General features: G+C 46.6%; 1 long non-coding RNA gene across 1 annotated transcript in view; it reads right to left on the reverse strand.

Annotated features, from left to right (window-relative positions):
• Window positions 1-20680, reverse strand: part of LOC135365906 (uncharacterized) — a 98173-nt gene that overhangs the window by 48790 nt on the left and 28703 nt on the right. The window contains exon 2 of the long non-coding RNA XR_010414002.1: window positions 1627-1665. This is a non-coding gene — a long non-coding RNA (uncharacterized LOC135365906). The remainder of the gene's footprint in view (window positions 1-1626; window positions 1666-20680) is intronic.

The following is a 20680-nucleotide window of genomic DNA, read 5'->3' on the forward strand; positions in this document are numbered from 1 at the left end:
ACCTGCCACAATGTTTCTTATGTTAGAATTCATACAATGATATGCATTCTCATGTATTACACTCATTGTATCATAAATAGTTACACATAGTCAAGAACTACTCTGCTGTATTCATGCTTGTATGCCATGTGTTTCAAATGTTTCGTTTTTCTGTCCTTATATTCCGTGGTTTCACAGATACTGAAATACCTGCTGCTGCTCTAGACAACCTGGCATTATTGGGCTATTGGATTACATACATTCACTTACGGACAGCTAGCAGCCTCATCTAATTCATGAACAGATGGCCAACCTGCCCATGAAGCTGGGAAGGCAGTCAAGCACCTGACATGGTACAGCATGAAAAATTAGGATTGTTAAAAAATGCCCTCCTTTTTGTTTCGCAGCTGTTTTGAAAACATCAGCCCTGAAAGAGGAACAAGGCACCCCCAATGGTAAACAAGATTAAGTGGCATGCCTGTTCGCCTTCTATCACTCCTCTGCAAACTGGGGTAAAGCTGAAGTATAGGTATCCCTTTAGCCCTTTCTTAGTCTGCAAGTTGGTACTGAATATTTCTATTTGGTCCACATTTCCCGAAATTTCATACTCTTAACCATTTACCATTGTGCTATTTGTGCTACCATGTTGCTATTGTGCTATGCCCTATTTGTGAGTCTTGATACTGTTTCTTGCATCTTCTTCCACATGTATTAGTTAGGATAAGCTGACTACTACAGGGTTAGGCACAACAGACATAGTCCTGTGCCTTCACGCACTTTGTCTATGCATGTGCATTGTGCTTTGTGCACAGATTCAAACTGTGTGTTGAGCACTTCAGTTTATACTTGAATATGTCTTGTCTCTTCTTATGCCTTACACTCAATGTTCCTAATTTCATGTTTTTGTTCTGATTTCAGGAGCCGCTGCAAGCTGCCGTTCTGCAGAAAGCTACTGCACTGTACACTTCAGTGAAGATATCATTTTGTGAACACAGAACATGTGGTGTGGGTGTCTGATAATGATACAGGTCGAACACTATTCCATAAAACGATACACAGTAATTTTTATAGGCTGGTGCATGTTTCTATAATACAGTACCCATCATAATAACGGTGAACAATTAAACAGCAGGAACATGGTCTCATCTTTTAGATGGGGTGGCCACGATGTAGGAATACAGCGACATGTGAATTTCACGAGCTTGTGTCGTATATCTCGAAAACACCTTCTCCCTCTTTTTCTCGGTGTTTCCAATTACTACAGCTGCCAAGCATTTTCACGTTTTTTTCACTGAACCATTAAACAACAAGAACACGCTCTCATCTTTTGGATGGGGTGAACACGTCATGTAGAAATACAGCGACATGTGAATTTCACGAGTTCGTGTCGTAAATCTCGAAAACACTTTCCCGTCTTTTTCACAGTGCTCACAATTAATACAGCTGGCATGCATTTTCACTTTATTTTCATGGAATATTTTTTTGCAGTGTAGTTGTTCCAAAATATAGGCAACGGCCAGATGTGACGGTAGGAAAGGGTTTTGCCCAAGTATATGCAATTATATTACGAACGCAATCAAAAAGTGTTCTTCAAGTTCCGATCCTTAGTAATAAGTAAGTCTATGCAGAAATGGCATAACACCTTACCTGGTTCCCTCTCTCTGAAGATCACGTCCTCTGCGTTCCCTGAAATTGGATATATCGATATAAAACCTACGTGAACGATACCCGCAACGCTAATACAGTCAAACCTGGTTAATGTGACCGTTTAACAGGGAAATTGTTCCATCCCAATGGACTGAGCTGTAACTGTTGTTAATTAACACGACGTTTCGTTTATATGAAAACGTCCAGTGTTTGCCGCACAACGTGAGGCGCGTAATTTACACCCGTTATTATGACACTTTGTCACTGAACATCTATGGGAGCCAACACACATGCTTGCTTTCCTGGTGACTAAGACGACCGTGTCTGACATGCTTAAAGGCGCACTGTGTATATGCGTATTAATTTATTGGCACTTACTTCTGCTACTCAAGAGAGAGGAAGTCATTTCGGGCAACCTCTAGCAGGCATACACCCAAAATATGGATTGCCGGAATGGTAACAAAAATTACTGAAGCACGGCTTTGCTGGAACGGACGCAAACCACGAAGTCAAATGAAACGGTGTCGTCGCAATTGTGTCTGCAGGTACTCCCACGAAGTGCGCTCACCCACAGGGCTCGAATCCCCATATATATATATATATATATATATATATGTATGTGCACCGAGGAAGATCACCGATCGCAATCATCCCCATCGCTCTGACCATTGCGCGAGACCGCGCCGAATTCATTCTGGTCTCAGCTTCCATCCTCTTCGGCTGCTATTAAAAAAAACCTCCTAGATTGGCACCTGTCTCGACTTTCTGCCTAACAGAAAAATAACTAATAGATAGATACTCATGGAACGATGCGACAGCACCAGAGGACACGTGTTTCGCCGTGTTTGCGGCTCATCAGCTCTGGGTAGCTGCGCATCGTTCGGAATTGGCAATCCAGGGGTCGCTCGGCGAGCGATATACACCTGGGAGGGTGACTGAGCACTCCTCAATGCCACAGTGAAAGCCACTGAATTATAATGAGGGAAAAAAGCTAAAGAAACAAGTAAATGACACTAGACGTATTTGAAATTAAAAATTACAGATTAAGATGGCTTCTATGGCTGCACGCAGAGAAACAGATACTCATAGAACGATGCGACAGCACCAGAGGACACGTGTTTCGCCGTGTTTGCGGCTCATCAGCTCTGGGTAGCTGCGCATCGTACGGAATTGGCAAACCAGGGGTCCCTCAGCGAGCGATATATACCTGGGAGGGTGACTGAGCACTCCTCAATGCCACAGTGCAAGCCAGTGAATTATAATGAGGGAAAAAAGCCATTAAAGAAACAAGTAAATGACACTAGACGTATTTGAAATTAAAAATTACAGGAATTACAAAATTACAAAAATACAAAAATTACGACAAACACAAAAGCCACACTCCCCGACCGACGATGACCTACTCCAACCCTACAGACACTGAAATCAGAGACCTTTGGACACACCTACTGGAAGTTTCCATGCTTCAGTACCGCCGCATCCGCCTCAGGCGCGTCTGACGTCACGAACAGTCCCGTCGCTTTAAAATAGACAGACGCTGGTCGTCCCCTTCATTCCTGAAGCAGGCAGAGTTTCCGCCGAAATGTCGATTTTGTAATAGCTAAATTTTATCCCTATTTTGTATAATAATAAATCTTAGTTTTAACTTATTCCTATTCGTTTCCGTCTTAAGGCTTGTTGATTTATTCATCTATCCATATATATATATATATATATATATATATATATTCGTGGCCGTCTGATTCTTCCAATTCAGTTGCCTTATATATATATATATATATATAAGTTCCAAAAAAAAAACGCGGAAACAGATTTTAGGGAAGTTACAAACACTAGTTTTTTACATAGGAAGGCGTTAAAAAGTTAAATGGGCAAGGGGTCCACGTTTCGACAGTGGCACTGTCTTCGTCAGCACAAAAGAGGAGTAATTAGGGCTGCATATTGCTTAAAGGTCAGCTACGCCGATTTCCCGATGTGTTAAAATGGTTGTGATATTCAGAACGAGCACATCCAACTGCCTCCGAAACGCACCTTCGTTTCTCAATTTTGGCTTCCTATTACGAAAATTAATTAAAGGAACCAAAACAAGCCATGGGCGCAGCCATTTTTGTGACGTAGATGGGAAAAACCTGCTCCATCTACGTAGATAGAGAATCGTGCTTCTGATTGGATGAAAGCTGAGGCTTTCTCCGACTTCCCTGGCGTCTTCTCCCGTTTGCGAGGAAATCCAGTTATGGCCGCCGGCTACGATGTGCGTTTCGTCCGAGGTAGTCCCGAGAACTATTGAGCGATTGAAACAACAACTGGGCGAACTCACCTCAACAACATTTTCGCCGTGAAATTGTGATTATGTGCTCGAGAACTTCGCAGTTCAACCGTTCCGCTGCCATTCACGTCGACCTGTTTGCTGCTTTTACTACAAGTGCAGGAATGGGAGCGATTGAGCAATAACGTGAGACTTAGTCGTGATTTGAGCATACATTCTAAATCCTGTGACGGACATGTGCCAGTTAAAAAAGTTCTCTCAGAAAGTGCAGCCGGTACACAGCCGTAACCGTCTGGAAGCAGCCGCAACGGTTATCAAATAGCAAGCACAGCGATCCTCATCGCCAAATTTCAGCAGGTACAAAGCCGTCACGTTGGTATGAAACGCCTTTGTGCCCGCTGAATAATATGTGTGCCTCCTGAACCTTGTACTCGCGTGCTTGTTGAATAATGCGTGTGCCGGCTGAATATGAGTGCCTTCGTTGGAGCGTACTACGTTGTTCCGCGCTCCACCGGTGAGGAGTGACATGGCACAACGTATTCTCCCGCAGTACGTTATTTCTCGCTTTGTTGCCGCTGTCTGCGTTGCAACGTCGCCTTTGAGAAGGATGACACCTTGCGGTTTAAGTACAGGTCTAATGTTTGCTTAAGGTAAGCCAACCTAGCTGTGATGCATCGTACGACGCCTGCGTTTTACTCGTGTTTAACAATCGAAGTACATTATGTTGCAGACCGTGGAGGCATTGCAAATGGCGGCAGGAGAGGATCGGCTGCATCGGTGAAGCGACGATGTACATTACAAGCGAGGTTAATTGTATTCTTTCGTTATAGGTGACCGTGGGACTGTATAGATTGCGAGGAGGTGAGTTACAAAATGGAGTACTATTCCAGCATTAACGTTGGGACAATACCAGCCTGATATTCACTTCGGTTTCTTTACAGGTTGTTTCCTGTCTCAACGGTCACACATAAGCATGCAAGATTGCACCTGCTTCTCACATAGAATTAGTGTCTGTTGCCACTTCTTGGACAATTGTTCTTCGGTCATTTCGTTTGAGGAACCGTCGTGTTCGTCACTAAGGATCTTGATTGAGCTTTCAGTGCCAGCCTGTCCGAAGTTTTTCTCGATTGTGTGTTCGGCGTTTGGAGGACTGCCTGGTGCATCGGATCATCGATGGGTTGTTGTACCGTGCAACGTGTGCTCCATATGTGTGTGTTGGGATTAGTGAACCGTGTATGCTTTCCATTGGGCAAACGATGATGTACTGGATGCAATTTAAAGGTATATGCTAGCCAATAAAATTTCGTGTTTGATGTGCTTGGAGCATTTTCTTCCTTGCTTTTTCTTTTTTTGCGAAGCGTGGAGGTAATTTTTCTGTTAGGGAACTCGAGAGGCGCAATGTATTTCGCGTATTAGTGGGTACAAGTAACCCTTCGATACGTCCGGTACACTGTGGCTCCTGGCGTCAGCAGGGTTGTCGTACCAGTTGCTTCAAGGGGCACATGGCACCTGCAGCTTTCGCAGGCACCGCGTGCCCCTTGAAGTCATCTGGCAGTTGATCAGACGGCACTTATCCGTCACTGGGTTTAGAGTGTATCGCTGCAGAGGACTGGTCTTCAAAGAAAGAAGACCGTATTTCCGCCCATGTACATTGTGCCATTGCCAGGCTTGTTACACGATATACATATATTGTGCAGCATGATAGCGTGACCGCAATGAACGACGTAGCAATGTATCGTGACCATTCGAACTGCATTCGTTCAACCATTCGTCGGTTATATGAAAGTGGTCATTAGAGTTGCCCCGTACAAAAAGTGTTGGATGTAGTTTTGTAGTGTGTTGTTTATCTCGTAGAGCGCATCGCGGCATGTAGATCGAAAGCCCTTATACGTATTTTTTGCATTGTTTACTCGAGTGTGCGCATTGTTCTATACCACACAAGCCGTATTTCATTCATAATAGTTTCGCAAATAAACACGTACGGGTCGATCTGATACTGCTTTTGAGTTAGGCATAGTGTCTTCCGATCAGGGTATATGTATCCTGTTTGCTGAGCCCAACAGATGTCATTAAAGGTAGTGCAACATTTGCCACTTCTAGAACCATGCTAACATTGCCAGAGTAAGGAACATTACACTGTGCTTTGTATTCCACACTCAGTTGTCTCGCGACGTAAACCCCCAATTATTATATTGTGTACTCCACATGTTCAACCAGGCAGCACTTCCCATACCCTAATTTTTTGAACATGTGCTTAAAATTGCACAACTGTCACTCAAGTAACTTTGCCACCAAATTAGTCAGTGGCAAAGGTATGTGTACTTTATGACAAATTTAATAACCTTTGTGGAAATGGTTGATGCTGTCCTCTGCCTCGTACAGTGTACTTCGTAGCAACATACACAGGGTCCAAATGTTTTCCATGTCCACAAATACCCTGTCAAAGCTGAAAGACCCTTATCAAAATTGGGAAGCCCGGGCTTGCATGACCAGAGAAACAAATATGAAACTGCAGCGCTCAACGTAAATAACTGCATGCTCAGCAACTAAGGCTGGTGACCCCAATCTTTCTAGGTTAAAAGGAACAACGGAGAAAAGACCACTGCAGCAGATTAATGTTGCTTCAAAGGTATAACCCCACAAAATTTGTGAGAGTCACTTGGTGTATTTAGTTATGTTGGTCACCTCCTGCACCAATTTTTAATAAGGTTCAATTGCGTTACTACCAACCAGGACCTAAGCTTGACCTATGACCTAATAATAATAATAATATCTATCTATGACCTATATGGACCTTCAACACTAGTTTGGTCTAGGTTTCACACGTGGCTTCTAGTGAAATTCGAAGCTGCTCTGTAGAGCTGACAGGAGGCTTGCAGAGTAGACAATATTTTTCTTTGTATTTTTCAAATAATGTGCTGTACTAACTGTATTTACAGGAATACAGATATACTTTGTTTCAGCTCCTACTATGTGCATGTTACTTCTATGTGCATGTTAGCAGATTACAGGTGACCGATGACACACAATGGGTGTCAAGGGTGAGAACACAAGAATAATACCACTGCAGGCATTGCCCTGAAATTCTAAGTCACCATTTGTCAGAAGGCAATGACCATGCATAGCCTAAGGATCACATTGAGCTCCTTCCATTATTCCTTTTATTGACGGCACGTTGGCTGCCATCCAGTTCATAAAAGTGACCTTTATCGTTGAAAGAACGGTTCAACAGTAAGCGAGCTGGTGATAGTGTCCATGATGGCAAGACCTGAAGAGGAAATACAAGAAAGGACATACACACACTATGTTGAGACATTGTGTATGTTCCTTGATATCCCTCGTCTGAGGGTTTTTCGCTACGGACCTTCATGATGTTTCCTTCCGGAAACTTTACATAATTTTATGTTGAATTGTGAAGGTACAGCCAGGCGCTGTTAGTAAATCACACAGTACTTTTCTTGAAACAAGAATCCATAGAAGGTACACAGTCATCTTCAGCATTGCACACATCTATGGGACATGTCAATCACTTTGGAATGTCACAGACGTGTCATGGAGGCCGGCACATGATCAGTGGTGTTGAACAGACAACTATTTGTCATATTTTAGGCACAAAAAGCAGTTTTGACACATGTATGTTGAGACAGATGTATCTTTATATACTTTGCCATGACACAAATATATGAAGCAACAAATGTACTCTCTACTTTATTATGGTTATTAGTCAACACTGCCAAGGATGTGGGAACACAGTCTTGTACCACCTACACTCTTCAAAATGATCTTCACACACAACACACTGTAGGTCAACGAGACTCCAGAATGATGTCCTCTCCCTCCCCATTGGCTGAAAACATTTTTCTACTACTTTGCATAAGGGGAAGTTAGTACAAGAAACGCACACGTCCCTTTTTTGATCAAATCAGTATTCAGAGCGTTACCATACTGTGGTGGGCCTGCAGTGCATTACGTGGTACAGCACACACTGTAAAAAAATTCACCGTAGCATGTCTCCTGTTCTAATGACAGTCTTCTCCAGTTTTTCAAACCGCTATTTCCCATAGTGCTTTATGGTATGACACAGTATTTCTAAATATTTACTGTAGTTTACAAGTTGTAGCAGAAAAAGATACCATTAATTCCGATCGCAGGACACAAGCCATAAGTGCTATACGGCAACAGTACATGCTGCTGTCTAGGAGTTGTTCGTGTTTGGACATGGTATGGTGCACGCAGGGTAAATTCCATGGTTAAAATATCCAAACATGATGTAGAATGCTGTATAGTACAGTAAAACCTCCAAAATCGGACACCTCCCTACCTCAGACAACTCCCCATGTCAGACAAGATTTCATTGCATGGCCAGGTTCCCATTGAAGCTACGTGGGGACGAAATTCCCTATGTCGGACACCTCCCTATCCCGGAAGTAGGGCAGGGTTTTCCCTGCTAAGTCGTACAAAACCCTGGCCAAATTACCTGAATCTCGGCCCATCTTTGCACCAAAAAGACCCAAAATAAGCCAGTGGATTTGACTTTTGTCCCTTATTTTTCCCCTATACTGGTCTCAGCATTTTGTTGTTTTAGTTTTTCAAGTCCAAAAACAAGTGATGTCAGTCTATATTGTAATTCTTTCTGTGAGCACTTGTGTTCGGTTTGTCTAGAGCCTTTGAAAGCACACTGCACCAAAGCAATGAAAAGCAGGCTGACGCTTAAGATACAAGTCCTCGCTGCTCGAAAAGCTCCAGAGGTAATGCTATTGAGTGGAATCTTAACGGAATTGAATCTACGAAAATCAGTAATAATTATCAGTGAAGAGTGGGTAGACGTACCACTACCACCAGGTACCACTACCAGGCACCACCACCAGTTACCACTACAGACCATAAATTGAACAAAGGGGACATTTCTGGCAACAGAGCTGTGATCTTTTCCATTTTTTGTTTCCCTGATATTCTGTAATTCGGACATACCTATAAGTTGGTCACGCTTCGGCTGCACCGCCGGTGTCCAACATAGGAAGGTTTCACTGTATTTATGTCCGGTGTCATGTGACCAAAAATAATATGTGCTTTTGCTCATGCTGCACAGCACAGGCGAAATGAGCTGCATGTGAGGATAACAACATGAAACCCGAGGCGCGGAGGACAAGGCATGACTTTACGATTTCTGTGTCAGTTGTTTCATGTTGTAATTGCGTACCAGCTCGCCTGTACCTGAGAATAGGTTTGATGCATTGTACACGCACCTTATAATGCAGTGTGTGGTGCGTTGTGATAGTAATGCCACTGCCAATTGAAAAATAATGATCCATGTGGATTGTTCCGGTACAGTCGAACTAAGCATACCAAGGGGTAGGGCATCTGCGTGGCAGGTTTACCTGGAAGTAAGAATGTAAATGTTAGCTGGAGTCATTGAATAATTAACATTATTAATATACTCCTGCAGATCATACCAACCATAGCACACAAGATGCTCCGATATGTTCTGCAGGAATGTCTCTGTACTCACAATATTAGTACAGCAGCTAGTTTTTGTATACCTGATACCACTTGAATGCAACACAAGCTTCTGCTTCATTGCCAGAACACAACAGCGGACAGATTTACCTTACTTCACCTGAGAAAAAGAATGTACTGTTGCACACATGATGCTATTTGAATGTAATGCTGAAACGTCTCTAAAAACATAATTTATGACCGAAACACATCAACTGGAATACTTCGATTTACCTTACTCAAAACTGAGAAAAGGTATGTGCTGTTGCACACATGAAACTGCTTGAACTACCCTTGAGGGCTGTGGAAGGACACCTTATTTGTGACCAAAATACAACAGATGAGCCAACATTTTAATTTATACCTTACTCAAAATACACAACGTGTGCTGCCGTGCATATGTATGGGAACTGATAAGATATCAGTTCGCGCCCTCGAGAAAAGTGTCGGTGGATCATATAATAGTAAAAGAGGCGTTGTCGGAGCATTTAAAAGCGCGAGCGGAGTTTGAGGAAAGGATTCTTGGCCGGGAGTGTCGGGCAAGACGCAGCAGCCGCAGATGTGTGTCAAATAAACCCTTGTTGTTGTTGCTGATTGCATTTTGTCGTTTCTGTGATTTCCTGGCGGGTGCGGCGGACGGACTGACGCCCCGAGGTTGTGGAAACACGGGTTTCCACAACTGGCGCCCAACGTTTCGGGGTTCACGGCTCGTCCGCCCGGCCGTTGGGGGAAGCGCAGCACCGCTGTTTGTACTTTGTTAAGTTAGCGGGAGACCGTGATATTACCTTGTTTTCCGTTGTTTTGTGTTTGCGGGGCTTTCCGCTTTGTTTTTAGTTTTCTTTTGCAGCTCCCGGCCGTATTAGCCACATCGTCGGAGGAGATGAACCATGTTTCCCCTCCGTTCCAAAGTAAGTCGGCTCCGGTACTTGCAGTGCCGCAGTTGGACTCCGCTATAACGACACAACTCTTGTCACGCATGACGGAGTTATGTTCGTTGGTGGCACAACGCCTTGATGCCGGGTCGGTTTCGCCGCCGCAGGCACAAGCGCCTCTGCGACTGAATTTACCGGTCCCTACCTTCTCAGGGTACACCGATAAAAAGTCGGTCGCAGACTTCTTGGATGACCTTACAGCCTATCAGGCTGGTATGGGAATCTCAAATGAAGTCCTGATACAACGCATCCTGCAGGTTGCCTTGATCGGAGACGCCGCTCGCTGACTTCGGCTACAGTCGAGGTTTACGTCCGTTCAGGACTTTCAGAAGCGGTTTAAGAGCGAATTTCTTCCCCCGGATTACGAATATCGTATCCTGGAGGAGCTGCATAAGCGTACTCAGCATCCAGGTGATACCTTAGCAGAATTCGTTCGGGCCTTGCAAGACCTGTATAGCAGAGCTGAACCTACTGCTACAGAGGAGCAGCGTGTGACACGAGCTATCCGTCAGTGTCATCCTCGCTACCGGCCCTATCTTCGAGCCCATCGCTTTAATAGCCTTGAAGCGCTGGCGCAAGAGGCTCGCACAATTGAAGGCCACCTCTTAGGAGAACTCGAGTATCGTCCCCCGCCGCCGCCTGAATTGGCGTTAGAACCGCGCTGTGCATGGTCAGCGGGAGCAGCCTCGGTTGAGCGCTCACCTGCAGTAGGACTGGATGAGCACAACCGCAATTATTATGCGGAGCCATCACGCCGAGCACCTGATCCCTTCCGTTATGAACAGAGGGCGATCCCCGCAGGAACGAGCCTCGGCAGACCCGTCCTGTCCCATAATCATGGTCAACCCGGCTATTTAGCTGGCGAAACCCCAAGGAGGCCGCAGGAGCAGCGGCATGTTCCGCGGCAGCAACACAGAATGCCCGCAGGCTGTTGGACGTGCGGCAGCCCGGACCACTTTCGTCGGGACTGTCCGCGGCAAAGACCAAACCCCCGTGATGTGCAAACGGGAAACGGTCACAGCAGACGCCGGTAAAAATCGCTCAACGACGTCGGCTACTTGCCGAAAGAGCGAACGAACGGTTACAATCCGTGACCCTGATAATTCAGAAGCTGGCTTTGCAAGCAGCAAGACGCCTTAGCTCCTTTTGCCTTTTCCGTCCGAGATAACATGGAGGACAAGGAACCAAACATCGCTGTTCGAATTTTGGGGAGAGATCACACCGCCCTTATCGACACGGGAGCTACGGTCTCCCTTATCGGCGATTGTGTTTACGAGCACTGCGTATCACGGAATGTGGAATTGCAATCCACAGATGTCACTTTACGTCTTGCTTCAAATGACGTGATTCCAGCACAAACTGCAGTTGTGCTCTGGCTTCGCTTTAATGGGAGACGACGAAAGCAGCGCTTCGTCCACCTTCCTGGCCTGGGAGTGCCCGTTATCCCGGGCAGAAACTTCATCATCCGGCAGAAATTTGTGCTGGACCTGCCCAATGGAGGATACATTTACCACGGATCGTCAGGATTTTTTCCTTTCGCCGTGCCATAGGACAGGAGTTAAGCTAAGCAAGCTGCAGCGACGTCTGTCCAACCGTCCCCGCTCCCGACTGTCTTGGGCTCATTCCATGGTCCCGAGGAGGAGCGCCGTCTGCTTGAACAAGTACTGCGGCAGTTTGACGGTGTCTTCACGGAAAAACCCGGTAAGTAGTCTGTGTTACAGCATAGCATAGACACGGGGAACGCTAGGCCCTGGCGTTGTAATCCGAGACCATTGAGCGTGCATAAGCGTGCTTTGTTAGACGCTGCTCTTGATGAAATGCTCCAAACCGGTGCAGTTCAAAGGTCCCAGAGCCCTTGGGCATTTCCTGTCGTCCTGGCTCCGAAACGTGATGGTACGGCTAGGTTATGCGTCGACTACCATTGACTTAACGCAGTAACTGTAAAGGACTCTTACCCCTTTCCGTCCATCGAGTCTATTATGTATTCTCTGGGCAACGCTACACTGTTTTCAACGCTTGATTGCAGTAGAGGGTTTTTGCAAATCGAAGTTGCCCCGGAGGATGTCCCGAAAACAGCCTTTACCTGTCATAGGGGTTTGTTTGAGTTTGTACGGATGCCTTTCGGTCTGTCTAACTCTCCCGCCAGTTTCCAGCGGCCAATGGATACCGTATTGGGAGATGCGAAGTATAACTTCGCGATGGCGTACATGGATGATGTCATAGTGTTTTCCAGAAACTTTCAGGAACACTTGGAACACCTGTCAATCGTCCTTGCAAGGATGAAACAGGCGGGGCTAACCATCAACCCCCGCAAGCTGCAGCTGGCATCGCCAAGGATCAGCCTTCTAGGCTTCATGGTGGACAGAGGAACCATCAGTCCTAGCGATGACAAGCTAAAGGCGATCATGGAGTATCCGGTTCCCGGCAACGTAAAAGCCTTGCAGCGTTTTTTGCGTATGGTTGGTTTCTACAGACAATTCATTCCTAATTGCGCTGAGTTAGCGCAGCCGCTTAACCGGTTGTTGCGCAACGATACACCCTGGCAGTGGGGAGAGGAGCACGAACGATCATTTCGAGCTCTTTCTCACGCAATCGCTAATACGGCCAGGCTATATTTGCCTGACCTGAACAAACCGTTTGTAGTGCAAACAGATGCTAGCGATTATGGTGTTGGCGCAGTTCTCTTGCAGGAGCATGACGCTATTCTCTGTCCAGTGGCTTTTGCAAGTCGCACGCTGAATCCGGCAGAACGGAATTACTCCGTCACGGAAAAGGAGTGCTTGGCGATCATCTTCGCTCTCAGGAAGTTTGATCTGTACCTGGACGGCACCACTTTCACCGTCCAGACTGAGCATCAGGCACTTTCTTGGCCGCAGTGGCTCCGCAACCCATCTGGACGTCTTGCCAGGTGGGCCCTGACGCTACAAGGCTACTCCTTCAACATGGAGTACAGGCGGGGCTCGACGAACGTGTTAGAAGACGCGCTTTCCCGTGCGCCTCTACCGGAGGGGGGAGAGGAAGGCACCGAGGCGCCTTCTCAACTCCTGGCAGCAGCACAAGTGGCACGAGACGTATCTTCGTCTTTGGGCACGGTCGTGAGCAGAGAGCAGCTCCTAGGCGCTCAGAGAGCCGACGGCCTTTGTCAGCGTGTGTCTCAATGGTTAGCTGAGCAGGACTCGGCAGGCACCGGATCGGCTGACGGATGGCACGACTCCTATTTGCTGGGCGAGGATGGCATCCTGTTCAGATACATACCCCAGGGGGATGACAATAACGGCTCATCCCCGTGTGGTGCCACGGAAGTTGCGTAAGTCTTTCATACGTTACTTTCATGATTCGGCCCTGGCAGGTCACAGCAGTGGCAGGAGAACTTGTGAAAAGTTGTGTCGTGTTGCGACATGGCCTGGAATGAGGCAGGATGTAACTAAGTATGTTCGGACTTGTCCCGTATGCCAGAGAGCAAAACCTCGTGGCGGTTTACCCCCTGGACGCTTACAGCCTGTTCAGAGCAATAGGCCATGGCAAATAGTTGCCTGTGATGTGATGGGACCTTTTCCACGTAGTCCTAGAGGTAACCAGTATTTGTTTGTGGCTACTGATCATTTCACGAAATCGGTTGAGCTGTTTCCTCTCAGGACGCTGACTTCCCAGAGAGTGTGGGAAAGATTACTCGACACCTTTTGCCGGTTCGGGTTTCCTGCTCACCTCATCACCGATAACGCTACCTACTTTACAAGTAAGGTGTTCTCAGATTCTTGCGCTGTCTTAGGCATTCAGCACAAGAAGACTTCCCCATATCACCTTCAGGCTAACATTACCGAACGTGTTAATCGGAACCTGAAAATGATGTTGGTTGCTTTTACTAGTCAGCACCACCGTGATTGGGATCTTCGCCTTGCTGAACTGGCGTTCGCTACACGGACAACAGTAAACAGATCTACAGGCTTCACCCCGGCGTTCCTGAACTTGGGACGAGAGGCACCTTTTCCAGTGGAGAATGCTCTACGCCTCCGGGATGGCAGTACCCAGCCTCCTTATTCAAGGTTCGCTGAGGAACTCCGGAGTCGACTGGACGATGCAGCTCGGACGGCTCGGGAGAATCTGGACGTCGCACGGTTGGACAAGACTCGCCAGTACAACCGAGGTCGACGGAACCTCACCTACAGCGTCGGTGACCTCGTCCTTCGACGGACTCACCCGCTAAGTGATGCTGCACGCGGCTTTGCGGCTTCGCTCGCAGATAGGTGGGATGGCCCCTTCGAGGTAAGTGCGTGTTCCTCCGGCCTCACTTACAGGCTTCGTCGCTGTGACACGGGGAAGAAACTGGGCCAGTACACATCTCGGACCTGAAGACTTACCACCTCCGAGACCCCGAGGGCGAAGAAGCAGATGTTCAGCTTCCTCCTCAAGACCTGGACCAGGATCCGGTTCCCGAACCCTCCAGTCGCTACAGTTTGCGTCTCCGCAGGCGACGTACGTAGCAGTCACTATCTCAGTCATTATTACTTAGTGCTCGGAGTTCAGTGTAGTACTTTTCTATGTGGTATTCTCGTTGTCACGGACTCCCACTTTAGTTTCACCAGGACCTTCCGACCCTGACGAGCAGGAGCATCCTCCTGACTGTTTTTTTTGCTTGCTTTCTTTCAAGTATGTCGCAACGAGCAAAGCGACCCAGGACCGGAGCGCCCGCATCCTTCCGATCCAATCCTTCCTCTTTGGGGTCATCAGGTCGACCACCTCACTCGGTGGCCACCTGGACGGTCGTATCCGACGGAAAACCTGTTGCCTGGGCTTCAAGATCAAAATGGTTTTCCCAGCCAAGGCCACTTCCTGGTACGGACCCCGAGCTCGTGCCGCTTCCCTTCCGCAGACCCTCCTCTACCCCTCTCTGAAGAGGAACGGAGACTCCTATGCCCACTTTGTTCCGTCCCGGAAATCAGCCGCTCAGCACACCGGCGGAGCCAACTTCATCAGGCGAAAGCAGAAGCTGCCAAGGCAGCTCGATCAACAAGCACTGATGTCGAGACAGCGTTGAGCGTTCCCCGCCGCCACCGACCGGATCTTCTCAAACAACCCCGACAAGCTCCCCCAGCTTCGGCGTCCGACGATGTGATTTTGGACATGGTGGACTTCTGAGTGTCTTTTGAATGTTCTTCTAAGAACCCTTTGGAGGTGGGGGAATATGGGAACTGATAAGATATCAGTTCGCGCCCTCGAGAAAAGTGTCGGTGGATCACATGATAGTAAAGGGTGCGTTGTCGGAGCATTTAAAAGCGCGAGCGGGGTTTGAGCAAAGGATTCTTGGCCGGGAGTGTCGGGCAAGACGGAGCAGTCGCTGATGTGAGTCAAATAAACCCTTGTTGTTGCTGATTGCATTTTGTCGTTGCTGTGTTTTCCTGGCGGGTGCGGCGGACGGACTGACGCCCCGAGGTTTTGGAAACACGGGTTTCCACAAATGATACTGCTTAAATGTACTCTGAAAGCGCTGGAGTAAGAACACAAACACCTCAGGCATGGTTGCTTTAAGTTAGCGAGCAACAGCAAGGGTATACGAACACAAGAAGTCGAGCACATGTGATGCAGTACACTTGATACATCAGAAAATTAAATGTCTCAGTACCAGGTGTCACTGTTCCGTCAACAAAAACAGATGAACTTTGAAGGGGCGTCTGGCTGGCACTGGCGACAGCCTTCAGCTTGAAACCCAGACGGTGATAGTTGAGACGTGGAGTGCAAGCTTTTCGGTAGTGCCAGAATGCCTGCGAAATCATTTAAGAAATAAGGCAATTCCAAATCTGTTCTGAGAATATTCCCGCTGGGGCCTAATCTCTAAAGGATGAAACAGAAACTGACAGACAGCGTATTTTCCTTTTCTATATGATGGCATTTGCACCGCATGACTGACTTGTCTAACATTACGCGCCTTACCTTTATCTGCTGCCTGGTCCTGCCCCTGCAATCCCCTGCTCCAGATAAGGTTGGCACAGCATCCCGGACGAGACATCTTCGGCTTCGTCTGAAACAAGTTGCGCATTGCTTCCGTAACATTCGTATGAGCGAAATGACCAGATCAAATCGCTGCTTTCGAAGGTGGCACCCAGTCGGAGTTGTAACCGATTGTTACAGTCAATAGCTTTTTCTTTCGCCTTCCGGAAAGTTGTGGTTTGAAACATTGGAACTGCATGCTGAAGTGTTCTTGCAGACGGGAGCAAAACGCTCACGCATTCTCGGCACGCAGCACAGAACACGAAACACATCAGGAAGTCTGTACTGGCCTAGCAAATGCTTTGCAGTCGAAGGAAGCAAAACTCACGTTCCTCGTGGGTTCAGTGAAGTCCAGAAATATACTGGCTCCCTAATAGCGAACTGTTTATCACTCCCCCAATATCAATCTGCGCAGCAGACGGCTCGGCAGAAGAAACCGGTCGCCTTGGCGGAAGAAACCAAGCCAAATGTCATGCCAAGCCGGAGCACTGGCAGACCACGAATGTGTCGTCGACACAGGGTTTGCGGGCCACAAGACGGAATGTCAGTGAAACTAAAAATTCACTGTTTTGAAAAACTACGAGGAGTTTGGGATAACTATGTTGCACACATAATCAGTGTTCCCTTATGAACACATCGTGTGAGTACCATTCCATTCTGTAACACTCGAAAATCGGCGTAGCTGAGCTTTAAATAGGTTCGGTAAGTGACGTCACAATCAGTGCAAGTATGCTACGTGGCAGCTGTCCGTGAGTCATATTCTTGAACATTCCGCAAGGTCAAGTCCCGGTGGTGATGTCATTTGTCTTGGAGAGCAAGCTCAGGGTGAGCTGTACTGAGGCCATAGCTGAAAAGAAAAAAAAGAGGAAAAAAGAAGAAAGAAAAGTATATCCCATCTAGGCGACCAGATTCCTTACTGTTGAAAGTACACCGGGGTCTTCGTGAAGGATTGATTGCAATTTGTAAATGAGGTAAGACTCGAGTTGTTCCATGCCTCTATCGGAGCTAAAGTTAGATTGAAGAATAAAAAGGGCATTTATTGAATGAACAGGCTGTTTGAAATGACGAGAAAGAGGAAGATTTGTCTTCTTATTAACGTCCGACCGGTGGTTGTTGAACCTGATCCGAAAAGATGATTTGGTTTGACCTACGTATTGTGCTTGACACGCGTTGCACTGAATCGCATAAATGGCCGTTGGATGAATTATAGTCAAAGTCACCATGAATTTTGACGAGGAAGCTAGAATTTGTGCTGTTAAGCACGTGAGCACTTTGCATTAGTTTGCATATTTGACATCTGCGGCCATTGCACGGATGGCAGCCTGCTGGCGGAGTTGTTGGTCGGTTGACTTTGGAGCTGACTAGATTATCGTGGAGGTTTTGCGTGCGCCTGTAGGTCACAAGTGCGGGTTCCGGGAAGATTTGTCGCATGCGCTCTGACTGATTAAGAATACCGTGCTGGCGATTAAGTATACTGTTCATGTTGGAAGCATTGTTATTGTATGTTAAAACGGGGTGAACGGAACCACTGTCTGATTTGCGGCTGCGGGTTTGGAACAGAGGTTTGCGATCTGCCCTGCGGGCCTTCCTTATTGCTTCCTCAACTAAACTGGGTGGGAATTGGCGACTGATGAACGTTTGCGTAAGTTGGTTCAACTTTCTATCCAGATCACTGTCGCTGGAACAGATGCGTCTATAACGCAGTGCCTTGCTGTAGGTGATAGCAAGTTTAGTGTGCCGCGGGAGATACTGCTGGGAGTGCGTACGTTTACGTACAGGTCCCTAGTCAGGACTCCGTCCGTTAACTTTACCTCGACATCCAGGAAGTTAACAGTTGAGTAAGAATGGGTGAATTTGATAGCAGGATGTGCTTTGTTAAAATCGCTAATGAATATATTTAGGTCATCCTCCGAATATGGCCAAACCATAAAGATATCGTCCAGAAAACGCTTGTACAACGTCGGCTTCTTCTCGCGTTTGAACAGAAATGCCTCCTCCAGATCACCCATAAAGATGTTTGCATAATTTGGTGCCATCTTAGTGCCAATAGCCGTGCCACTGATTTGCAAGTAATGTTTATCACGGATAAAGCCCTGGGTACGTATATTCGCGCAGTCCAAAAGGATATTATTAACGCGTACAGCCATTCATCCAATCGTAAATCAAAGTTCAATTTATCGCCTGCTGAACACCGTAGCCTTTCCGACCTTCAAAAACGTGATGGTCTGGTTATAAAAAACTGATAAAGGTGGTGCAATTGTGGTAATGAACAAAGCTGATTATATTAACGAAGGTATTCGGCAGTTATGTTGCACATGATTTTACAGTCTTCGAAGCTGACCCTACGGAACAGATCACTGCGAATGTTATCCGTAGCTTGAAAGATCTGAAAACCAGCAAAAAGATAGACTTCACCCTGTACGAGTACTTACTCCCTAGAGATTCCGTGCCAGGCAGATTTTACATGCTCCCCAAGGTCCATAAACCTGGGAACCCAGGGCGTCCGATAGTTTCTTGTAACGGTACAGCTACCGAAAATATTTCGAGCTTTGTAGATTATCTTCTTAAAGAGAGCCCCCCAAACTTCCATCCTACATTAAAGATACAAGTCACTTCCTGGAAATATTAAGTCAGTGCCAACCTCCTTATTCAAGTTTGCTGGTCACGCTAGACGTTTCTTCCCTCTATACCAACATCCCCCACGAAGATGGCATTGCTGCAGCTCAAAGGGCGTTTTTAAAATATTCGGACAACTCATACGATCCTTCTCTTCTATTCACGTTCCTTAACCTTATTCTGAAAAATAACACCTTTGAATTTGATGGTAAACATTACTTGCAAGTCAGTGGCACGGCTGTGGGCACTAAGATGGCACCAAATTATGCAAACATCTTTATGGGTGATCTGGAGGAGGCATTTCTGTTCCAACGCGAGGAAAAGCCATCGTTGTACAAGCGTTTTCAGGACGATATCTTTATGGTTTGGCCATATTCGGAGGATGACCTAAATATATTCCTTAGGGATTTTAACCAAGCACATCCGGCTATCAAATTCACCCATTCTTAGTCAACTCTAACTGTTAACTTCCTGGATGTCCAGGTAAAGTTAACGAACCGACTACGGACCTGTTCTGTACGCACTCCCAGCAGTATCTAAATAGCTGCCACCCGCAGCACACTAAACTTGCTATCCCCTACAGCCAGACACTTCGTATTAGACGCATCTGTTGCAGCGACAGTGATCTGGATAGAAATTTGAACCAACTTATGCAAACATTCATCAGTCGCCAATTCCCACCCAGTTTAGTTGAGGACGCAATAAGGAAGGCCCGCAGATCGCAAAGCTCTGTTCCAAACCCGCGAGCGGAAGTCAGACAGTGGTTCAGTTAACCTCGTTTTAACATTCAATAACAATGCTTCCAACATGAACAGTATACTTAATCGCCAGCACGGTATTCTTCGTCAGTCAGAGCGCATGGGACAAATCTTCCCGGAACCCCCACGTGTGACCTACAGGCGCACGCAAAACCTCCACGATAATCTGTTCAGCTCCAAAGTCAACCGACCAACAAGTCCGACAGCAATAGCCGCCGTCAATAGCCTCCGTGCAATAGCCGCAGTGGTCAAATATGCAAACTAATGCAAAGTGCTCACGTGCTCAATAGCACAAATTCTAGTTTCCTCGTCAAAATTCATGGTGACTTTGACTATAATTCATCGAACATCAGTTATGCCATTCAGTGCAACGCGCGCGTCAAGCACAATACGTATAGGTCAAACGAAAACATCTTTTCGGATCAGGTTCAACAACCACCGGTCGGACGTTAATAAAAAGCCAAATCTTCCTGTTTCTCGTCATTTCAAACAGCCTGGTCATGACGTCGCCCTTTTTATGCTTCAATCAAACTTTACCTCCGATAGAGGCAGAGAACAACGCGAGTCTTACCTCATTTACTAATTCCAAACAATCATTAACGAAGATCCCGGTGTACTTTCAACAGTAAGGAATCCGGTCGCCTAGATGGGATATACTTCTCTTTCTCTATTCTTCTTTTTTCCCTCTTTTTTGCTTTTCAGCTATGGCCTGAGTACAGCTCACCCTGAGCTGGCTCCCCAAGACAAATGACATCACCACCCGGACTTGACCTTGCGGAATGTTCCAGAATATGACTCACCGACAACTGCCACGTGGCATACTTGCACCGATTGTGACGTCACTTACCGAACCTATTTAAGCAATATGCAACCTTTACACCTCTTTTGACCTGACCAAGACAGTGCCACTGTCGAAACGGCGACCGTTCTTTTATAATCTATGTGTTAAATTACCCATTAAATAAATTATTTTTTGTTAACTTTTCTGTAGTCTGTCGTGC

The sequence above is a fragment of the Ornithodoros turicata genome, chromosome 8, assembly GCF_037126465.1.
Source record: "Ornithodoros turicata isolate Travis chromosome 8, ASM3712646v1, whole genome shotgun sequence".
NCBI classification, from domain to species: domain Eukaryota; kingdom Metazoa; phylum Arthropoda; class Arachnida; order Ixodida; family Argasidae; genus Ornithodoros; species Ornithodoros turicata.